Genomic DNA, 9,225 nt, shown 5'->3' with positions numbered 1-9,225 from the left:
ATACCTTTTATTTTTGGCCGTTAAGAAATTAGTTAGTAAGAAAAATATTGTACTGTTAATGCTAGCCGGCCGCGGTGGTCTCGCGGTTCTAGGCGCGCAGTCCGGAACCGTGCGACTACTACGGTCGCAGGTTCGAATCCTGCCTCGGGCATTGATGTGTGTGATGTCCTTAGGTTAGTTAGGTTTAAGTAGTTCTAAGTTCTAGGGGACTAATGACCACAGCAGTTGAGTCCCATAGTGCTCAGAGCCATTTTTTTGTTAATGCTAACACAAGACACTTTTAATTGAAGTTTACTGGTGCCATTTATCGTAATGACGCATCATAGGCTAGACAATGTTCTGGGTTTGTGATGGCGAGACAACAGGGGGCAGTACTAGCAAGCCCGTGAATCCCTGTAACTCATGTTCATCGCATCGATACACTGAAGCTGCCACTTGAACTCAATATTGCCAGACAGAGATAGTTTTCCCGTGGCATCGAATATATGGCCATTTTTAAGACTGACTGGAATTTAAAATCAACACTGGACATTTTATATCAGTTTCGAGCATAAGAGGCACCTGGATTTTGGAGGCAATTTTTCAAAGAAATAAGTGCGCGTTCTACTCTGTAAAATATGGTATTACTACAGTCAATACGTAGCACTGTAGTCGCAGCAGGACATCACGTCTCCTGTTCGTGGCAGATGAAAGCTAGCGCTTCCTACCACCTCTTACCTGTTGGGACACCACGCAAAGTGTTGCCGTCGTCTGGCGCATGTTTCAGGGGTCAGCACGACTTGCGGTCTGCGTGCCACACGAGCAGGCTCTGTGTGGGCCTCTCTTCCGATCTGCGCACGCGGGAAAACACAAGGTGGTCGGCGTGGCTGCTGTTCCCGGCATGTCTGTCTTGCGGTCGGTGCTTAGACGTGACTGGTATGTCTCTTGCACCGGATATGGGTTGTGGTGGTGGAAGATGGTGCTTGTGTTCTTAAACTTCGTTGCATACAAGTCCTCGGATATATTTAGCACTATGCTGTATTTGTGGCGGAAATTTAACTACTTGATTTACAAATTGTCTGCATGTGATTCTCAAACATTGAAAATACACTCCTGGAAATGGAAAAAAGAACACATTGACACCGGTGTGTCAGACCCACCATACTTGCTCCGGACACTGCGAGAGGGCTGTACAAGCAATGATCACACGCACGGCACAGCGGACACACCAGGAACCGCGGTGTTGGCCGTCGAATGGCGCTAGCTGCGCAGCATTTGTGCACCGCCGCCGTCAGTGTCAGCCAGTTTGCCGTGGCATACGGAGCTCCATCGCAGTCTTTAACACTGGTAGCATGCCGCGACAGCGTGGACGTGAACCGTATGTGCAGTTGACGGACTTTGAGCGAGGGCGTATAGTGGGCATGCGGGAGGCCGGGTGGACGTACCGCCGAATTGCTCAACACGTGGGGCGTGATGTCTCCACAGTACATCGATGTTGTCGCCAGTGGTCGGCGGAAGGTGCACGTGCCCGTCGACCTGGGACCGGACCGCAGCGACGCACGGATGCACGCCAAGACCGTAGGATCCTACGCAGTGCCGTAGGGTACAGCACCGCCACTTCCCAGCAAATTAGGGACACTGTTGCTCCTGGGGTATCGGCGAGGACCATTCGCAACCGTCTCCATGAAGCTGGGCTACGGTCCCGCACACCGTTAGGCCGTCTTCCGCTCACGCCCCCAACATCGTGCAGCCCGCCTCCAGTGGTGTCGCGACAGGCGTGAATGGAGGGACGAATGGAGACGTGTCGTCTTCAGCGATGAGAGTCGCTTCTGCCTTGGTGCCAATGATGGTCGTATGCGTGTTTGGCGCCGTGCAGGTGAGCGCCACAATCAGGACTGCATACGACCGAGGCACACAGGGCCAACACCCGGCATCATGGTGTGGGGAGCGATCTCCTACACTGGCCGTACACCACTGGTGATCGTCGAAGGGACACTGAATAGTGCACGGTACATCCAAACCGTCATCGAACCCATCGTTCTACCATTCTTAGACCGGCAAGGGAACTTGCTGTTCCAACAGGACAATGCACGTCCGCATGTATCCCGTGCCACCCAACGTGCTCTAGAAGGTGTAAGTCAACTACCCTGGCCAGCAAGATCTCCGGATCTGTCCCCCATTGAGCATGTTTGGGACTGGATGAAGCGTCGTCTCACGCAGTCTGCACGTCCAGCACGAACGCTGGTCCAACTGAGGCGCCAGGTGGAAATGGCATGGCAAGCCGTTCCACAGGACTACATCCAGCATCTCTACGATCGTCTCCATGGGAGAATAGCAGCCTGCATTGCTGCGAAAGGTGGATATACACTGTACTAGTGCCGACATTGTGCATGCTCTGTTGGCTGTGTCTATGTGCCTGTGGTTCTGTCAGTGTGATCATGTGATGTATCTGACCCCAGGAATGTGTCAATAAAGTTTCCCCTTCCTGGGACAATGAATTCACGGTGTTCTTATTTCAATTTCCAGGAGTGTATATGCTACTATGAAGAAGAATCATTGTAAGGTGATGGTGATTGCTTTAAGTGATCTATTTGATTCCTGTAAATTGTTAAACAATTAATTTGATAGAGTAGTGCAAATGTACTATTTCCCACCATTTATGATATCACAATTCTGGCAGTTCTCCCTCTGTCTGCAGTATTCTAAGGAGGGACGAAAGCTTCCATCTTCATGTGTCGAGATGTTAGCTCACACAGAAGCAGGAAGTAGCCTGTTGAGAGAGACAGAGACTGGAAGCGAGTCTGGAATTTCTCGATCAATAGAATGCTGCCACATCATGCTTTGTTAAAGGCTGCGAGACCAAATCAGGCCAACATCTAGTGCATGATCAGTCATATTTAGTATCATGGTCTGTTATTGTGATATTGGGAGTTTTTTCACCAGCATGACGGCTCCCAGACTGTAGTCATAACTATGGATGACCCAAATTGGTGGCTAATATACTACATTTCATTCCATTCCTCAGTGCTTACGGATATTGTGTCATGTGGAGTGGGGCAAGGGTTGCACACATGAGCTCTACCAAAGTGGGGGAGCCCTCTCTCCCACAAACTGATTAAACAGAGAATATGCAAATTAAATTGAACAATATATTATTATGACCATTCATTTGAATTTCATGCCATGAGATCAATTTAATTACTTATTAATTTGATGTCAGAAGTGTGCTTCTATTGGCGAGGGGATGTGGAGGGGTTAGGTTGGGGAAGGGGGAGGGGAAGGGGGAGGGAGAGGGAGAAGGGTGGTATATTTATCAGGACAGATTATCCCCAGGTTTCATAAATCAACCCCGAGGGGGTCATGCGTCAATTAACAGAACTGTAGAATAGCCCCTGACTGTGTGTTGCTCCTGAAAGTGTGCAACCTCCACAAACAAGATGTGCCAGGATACACTTTGCGCTATAATTCACGTCTCAGATTTTCTTCTTCACAAAATCTGTGGAGCATCGAGTGCATTGACAAACCAGTTTTCTGACATGACCCACAGCATGTGAAGAGTGTGGCTCTGGTGTGAGGTGGCTCTGTGATGTTTTTGGATTTCCTTGAACATGAAGCATTAACTGTGGAAACGTATTCTTTTTCCTCTGCATTTTGATGGTTTATATGGTGTGGACAGTCCCACGTTCCAAGGTGTCAACACACTTGTTCACAGCACTTTGCACATACGTTTAACGTTTGTTGAACACTCAAATACTCTAGTGCACCTTGATTCACCTCCAAAAGCAAGTTATGTTAATAGTATAGAAAATTCCGTCATCTAGTTAAAACAATGCTTGACATGTAGCAGTCAAAATCACAGCAGTCTAACAGCTCTATGGGATCAAACCATAATTATCAGTGAGCTTCAAATGAAAAATGGGGCACTACTACCAAAAGAAGTGGACTAGCTCCCTCGTCGAACTGAGGCCATTACCAAGGCTAGCGATGGTGTTAGCATGCTGTCTGTACGGGCGCACGCGTTCTTAAGTGCTTATTACTGTAAAAAAATTCAGATCAAGATCAGCAAATTTAACCAAGACAGCAGCTACATCTTAGTGCAGTCTTAGCTTGCGCACTAAAAAGGGAGGATTTGAAAAGAATCAAAATTAATATCTAGATTCCAAAAGGAGATGGTATCTGTTCTGCTTCTTCTTCGGAATTTGGACTCGTAAGGATTGAGAGGCACTCACTTGCCTTTCTCATACTGTGGCATCAAGCAGTCAGGCCTGCAAGATGAGTGGTTTGCCAAGCGAGTGGATTCTTCCTTAATTTATCGAGCAACATGAATTCTCGTATCTTACTATTTAGTTACAAATTATCCTCCTGCATGAATAATACGCAACGGAAACACGCATCTGACTATCAGTGATTTATAGAACTCTGACTGCACACTACGCACTGGCAATACCACATTTACTTTTTGTCTTTGATTTAACGGCTTTTATATAAATTCGGGACATTATGACAACATACAATTTAATGAAAAAGGCCACCAATCTCTTTCTATTCACTACCTGATTTATTCCTAAACACACAAATTCTACAACCTACAACAAAATCACATGAGAAATTCCGCCCAGTGGGCATGGTTTTACGTTAGTGAATCTCTATACTATGGTCTCGTAATCTATTTACCGCAACAGTGCACTCCCTGGATCGGATGGTGGATCTTTTATTATACCTCACACTTCGCCTCTCACAATCATCCTCACGAAACTTTCCTCCAGATCGAGCGATACAGAAGGAACAGGCATACCCACAAATCTTTCGAAACTACCTTGCTACCCCCATGCAAAACACACATACCCAAATTACATGACATATACAACACAACAATATGAAGTACAACACAAAGAACTGTTACAACATCATCACTTTCCGCTTTCCCACTTCAATCAATATCTATCCCAGTTTCACACGACACTGCCCCACTTTGTAATTCTACTTTCCTACTGTGAACTCTGGAGATAAACGCACGTCTTCCTGTGCAATGCAAGCCAAGTGGCGTTGCTGGAAAAACGGCCGACTCACCTTGATTCTCTCTCAGAGTTTAAATTTAGCGTCACACGGAATGATATTTCTTAAATACTTCAACTTATGATACACACGCTATTTCTTAAATATTTCAGCTTATTGTACACACGCTATTAATTCTTAAATATTTCAGCTTATTGTACACACGCTAGTATCTCAACTTATAACTACACGTGGGCTCATTGTGACCGTTGGTTTACTACAATCCCCTTAAAATTACCTGCCTCACTTTGTAATTTTCCCCACAAAAGTTCCTGGGAAAGAGAAATGATTAGTTCTAACTACTCTTAAATATTCCACATCCATACCATGCCTCCACGCTTTCATTACGGAGCACAACAAAAAAACAGGTCTTTACAGCAGAAGGTTCAGCGCCAGAGTGCCGAAAACATGGCCGTATTCCTGTTCTCTCGCACCTCTGTCGAAGTGGGAGAAGCACCTTGCTACCTTATTGGTCAGCCACCTTTCAGACGCTCCAAAGCTCTGGTAACTTCCATCTCTTTGATCTCACCAAAGGTAGCCAAAGGATCGACTCAAAGATGATCATATATTCCCATTCACTATCTGTGGTTAGCAGACGACCATACATTCATTCATTTCACAGATCTCACCAAACTGGATGTAGGGATTTATTTTGAGGGAGTGCACATGTGATCAATTAAATAAATAAATTGTCATTCTTTCCCACACTGGTATCCGGCTTCGCTGTATTAATTGAAATTGAGTTACATTTACACAAAAAATGTGTTGTTCTGACAAGAATTTCGTACCTATTTTCAATGTTGGGCGGTACTGTACCCTTTCACCACCGGCTACCCATGCAGAAAAAAATGGCACGGTACTATCCTTGCAATGCGAGGGTAGTTCCGAACATTTTTTTAAGAAAACTGTATTAAAACAAACGTAGCAATTCATCAAAATAACCAGGAGGAGACCTTAGCCCCTGGTGACCTCAAATAGACGACCAAATTATTGACAGTTGTTGCATTATTGTACTCTCCACAATCCGGAGTAACGTACACATACAAATATATAACAATCCACATGACAAATAAAACATCACATCATAGAAATGAAAAAATAATATTGAGATAAAAATTTGCTTTAGTTACTGGGATCTTATTTTTATGAGTAATGCAAATTTCAATAATTCTACAACAAATAAAAAAAATACTAATTGTACTCATGAAATTTTAAATAGCTCACCGTCCAAACACAGAGCAAGTAATCTGACATTCATAAATTGCGCTGTAAAAACCCTTACACAGCAAAGTCTAAATACAAAACAAAATCAACAAAAGAAAAAAAATTCGTACACTAGTAACACGTAGAATGTCAGGCTCCATACCATTACTCTAAAATTTACCTCAAACCTACAGAGAAATAAAAACTGAGAAGAAAAACAATGAAATACACCACAAGTTACATACTGGTTACGTAATATAGTTCGTCTAAGACATCATGTCATACCTGATTAACTATCATCACCTAAACAATTGCCACAGCTACTCGACAGTGAGTTTAACCTTATCCTATATCCATCAGTACAAATACCTGCTGCTGAGCTAGTCAGTCCATCAACTTTGATCAATACTCGCAATAAATAGTTAGCAATAAGTGCTTGAATCTACCAGTAGCTCTCTTATCTTACTCTACTGTTCATTTCTCTGTTGTCACACATATAGACGACAAGAACTTGCATTTCGACTAGCCTTCGTTACACTTTAATGTGAAATATCACCACTGTGATAATAAAAATAAGTGGCTTCAGTCAAAACACCAACAAGATTATTACTATGCACGACATCAAAATACATCAGTTAATTCCGATATTTGTTGTGCAATGCCAACTCTTGTCCCCTGTGACAATCTTACTGATCAATGCTACATGAACCGCTACGTTAGTATTACGCCACTGGCTTATAATTAAAGCATCATTGTACCAAATATTCTAATAAACATGCTACGTGAACTTGATAACCCAGAACAAACAAACAAAAACACTAACTATTCTAAACACAAATATTAATAAAATACGCTTGCTGTCCCTTCAGGAATGAAACATATAAAAAAAAACATTTACACAATTACAAATACATTATTCCCTATCTTGCGAGTCACACGGAAACATTTCATTCTGTGATTTTCTTGGGGTCAAAAGGTTGCTGATAGTTTTCCTAGAACCACTGTCTCGGTGTCAAAGCTCTCCCATGGTTACCCGGACGAAAGTCTTTGAGTCACTCAATTCGGCATTTTGAACACACACTGAACAGTAAACTGTATCTCTCATTAAACACAAATGTCATAGTCACTCTCAGAGTACCATCCACACGAATCTGTTCGTCCAAAAAATGGCCCTACAACTACTATTACCCACGGTTCTGTCCTTTCAGTTCATGGTGTAATTAAAAGTCGTAAGTTTCAACAAACAGCACTTATTCCCGCGCCAATTCAAGAAATGTCTCCTACTACAGACGCAAATGTCAATGTCCCACTCTAGTTTCTTGCCTTCATACAATAATTGTTCACCATACGACAACTGTCCTCTAAGTATACCAAGTGTCCCACATGCAATTCACAAAGCATACTTAACAAGTCACTGTCAAAAGTTTATGGATCCCACCATTCAGTGGTCAAGACAAAACAAAACAATCGTCCTGTCTGCTAATTATGGAAAGTCGCAGTCATCTTGTTTCACGGCTCCACAGTCCAGTACTAGTTATTAGCTGCTGGTAAAAAAAAAAATGCTCCCCGGGCTCTGCCGCGCCTCGTCCATTCTGCAGTAGCGCCGCTGCGCGCGCCGTTGAGCAGAAGAAACCACCCGCTGTTGCCTCCGCAGGATACCTTCCCCAGTCGTAAGGGTGGCGGAACTCATGAATGGCCAGTGATATGTGCGTGTCGCCCCAGGCCGTTGACCTGCTGTAGCGGGCGCGTGGAGTGTACCTCGTCCGACGGTGGAGTGGGGAGTGCCGCGGCTGTGTCGCCTGTCGCCATGGCGACGTCAGCTCGGCCCGTTAGCGGTATGGGCGTTACGACACCCAATTAGCCAGATCTTCCGTGCATCTCGCAACATTACAGACAAAAGGAAATTCTTACATTAAAATTATACACCCTAGTTTTCTACACATACAACATCAACATTTATCTCTTTTCTATAGACAGCCCACACTCGTGCTATTCATTGTACCTGTCGTCCCTCATACAAAACATGAAAGTGTAAAAAAAAAACAAAAGGAATAATAAACAATATATACTGCTCATAATTACAACATCAAATAGTAGGCTACTCTATCATCCTATCACAGTGAAAATATTAGAAACTTTATCCTAAAACTACAATATACAATGAACTTTTGTGCTTGTGACACACTGAAATTAATACCCCTTGAAAGTGTTCTAACAAAAAATAAGAATAATCTACATAGCTCACAATTACCTACCACATGTTATCAAATAGTAAACTACTTTAACATCCTAACACAACAAACATTTTAGAAACTGATGACTCTAAATCTACAACATACAATGCCCCTTTGTGCTTGTGACTGACTGAAATTAGTATCTTTCTATATATTTACATTTCATTATATATAGCAACGTTTCTAGGACACGTATGACAGATCCTGACCTGACATTGAGGTTCATCCCAACAAACAATAAAACACAATAATGTTTTAGTTATGGATCGGTAGCATCCCCTTTACAGGAGTGTGTGCATTGATCACACTACTCTACGACTCTCACTCACCAGACATCACATTTTCCCTCTCATTCAATCCATTGATACACTAACAGAATAGGTCTAGAAGTCAGCTAACCTTAACACCACCACACTCACTACAACATACCATACCTTTGCTCCCTTATACTCAACCACATAACACATGAAGCTGTTTCGGAGATAGCATTTCAGTCTCCGAATTCGTCCTTTCACTCTGGCACCTCTCTCCATCGGCTTACCTCCGCATTCGCTTTCATTCTGCTGAACACCAACTTAGAATTGCGACATTTCATCTAAGAACAAAAAATACACAAATTAATCAACCTGCAAAATAACTGTACACATTATTGGAACCGTTTTGATTAGTTATACTGGTACCAGGCTTCAACAACAACAAAAAATATTATTTTTGCCAAATCGCAATTGTTATGCTAAGAATTAGATCTACACCT

Source organism: Schistocerca nitens, chromosome 8, assembly GCF_023898315.1.
Source record: "Schistocerca nitens isolate TAMUIC-IGC-003100 chromosome 8, iqSchNite1.1, whole genome shotgun sequence".
NCBI lineage: Eukaryota > Metazoa > Arthropoda > Insecta > Orthoptera > Acrididae > Schistocerca > Schistocerca nitens.
The sequence above is the reverse complement of the archived record's forward strand: the minus strand, read 5'-3'. Positions refer to the sequence as shown.